This window comes from Dipodomys ordii, unplaced genomic scaffold, assembly GCF_000151885.1.
Source record: "Dipodomys ordii isolate 6190 unplaced genomic scaffold, Dord_2.0 Scaffold65, whole genome shotgun sequence".
NCBI lineage: Eukaryota > Metazoa > Chordata > Mammalia > Rodentia > Heteromyidae > Dipodomys > Dipodomys ordii.
Window position 1 is genome coordinate 8,688,339 of NW_012267281.1, and position 2,052 is coordinate 8,690,390.

Consider the following 2,052-nt stretch of genomic DNA (forward strand, 5'->3'; position numbering starts at 1 on the left):
ACACACACACACACACACACACACACACACACACACACACACACACACACACACACACACACACACACACACAGGTTTCAGGTTGGTAATATTTTTTTCCCTTAAACATCAACAAGAGACAAAAAAAAAGTTCTACTTCATCTAACAGTATTAAGGAGATAGATACTTGCCCTCCCTTCCATTTAAAATGGACCAATGTCAGAACTAGATGGTAGAAACTTTTCAGCTCTATTATAATCTATACTTTCTTGACCAAACATTATGTTGTACACAAACCTATTCAAGAAGAGACTACAAAGAAGATAAATAGAAAGAAATCCATACCAAGAAACATTGCAATTAAATTTCTGAAGAAAAAAGGAAAAAAAATCTAGGAAATAAGAAAATGACTATCTTTATGGGGAAAACCCATCAAAATGACAAGGGACTTTTTTTTTGGGGGGGGGGGTCCAATCATGGGCCTAAACTCTGGGCCTGGGCGCTGTCCCTCAGCTCCTCAGCCCAAGGCTAGTACTCTACCACTTGAGCCACAGTGCCACTTCCAGCTTTTTTTTCTGCTTATGTGGTGCTGAGGAATCGAACCCAGGGCCTCATGCATGCAAGGCAAGTGCTCTACCACTAAGCCACCTTCCCAGCCCCGCCAAGGGACTTTTTTATCAGCAACTATGGAAGACAAAAATTAGTGGCCCAAAATGTATCAGGTACTGAGGGAAAGATCTGTTAATCCAGAATCCAATACCCAGATAAAATCTCTAGAAAAACTAGAAAAGTCACCCACTCTAATGGAAGTTCTTTACTGTTGTTAGTAGTACAGCCCATGCTCAGCTTAAGAGTGTTTCTCTCTCTGCTTTCTTTCTTTCTTTTTTTTTTTTTTTTGTCAGTCATGGGCGCTATCCCTCAGCTCTTCAGCTCAAGGCTAGCACTCTACCACTTGAGCTACAGCGCCATTTCCAGTGGTTTAATGGTAATTAGAGTCTCACAGACTTTCCTGCCCCGGCTAGCTCTTTAGATCTTTGCCTCCTGAGTAGCTAAGATTACAAGTATGAGCCACCGTTGCCGGGCATGCTTCTCTGTCTACTCCTGGCCATTCTGGACTGGATTAAAATGTCCTGCTTTGGTACTTTCATAACAATAAGTGTGTATGTGCGTGCGTGCGTGCGTGCGTGTGTGTGTGTGTGTGTGTGTGTATACTGGAGGGGGAGGTTATGTCTTTCCCACATTAAGATACAAAATTTTTAAGATCAAAAATTATAGTCAAATGCATGTCTGTAACCTCATAGTTGAGTGCTTGAAACACGAGACAAAAAAAACCATAACATCAATCTTCAGGTAAGGATTCACAATTACTGTTAGTTATAATCTGCCATACTGAAGTAAAGTACAATCCTAGTATTTTTGCTAAGGCCTAGTGCCATCTAGACTTTCCCACTCTCAGAGACCAGATGATAAATAAGCAATAGTTCAGTAGTTCATTTGTGCCAAAACCAGACATACAAGGAAAGGCCATATGGTTGGGACAAGAATATTCTTACCTGCCATCTCTAATGAGCTCTTCAGCTGACCCAATCAGTTTATTAAGTTTCTTTACTTGTTTATAATGTGCAAAACACCTTTTGTGATCCTGATCAAGTTTAAGACATTCCCGAACTTCACTGTTCATATAAATAAAGAAAATACTCCAGTCAAAATAAACAATTAGTTCCCACATTAATGAAATTATGATAACAGTATTAAGACATACTAATTTCACAATTCATTATATTCACTAATTCAAATTAAAATGACATCCAGAGCTCTAAATACCTCCCCTTTGTTTCTATACATAAAATAGCCTTTCCATTTATTTAAATAAGCTTATTTTATGAAAATAAACTACATGAAACTAGAATAACCTATAGGTAACAAAATATGTAAGTTGAAATAACATATGAAAACAACTTTAATCATAAAATGTTATTTTTTAATTTTTATTTTTTATTGTGAAAATACTGTACAGAGGGGTTACAATTACATGGGCAAGGTAATGAGTACATTTCTTATCAAGCATTGTTG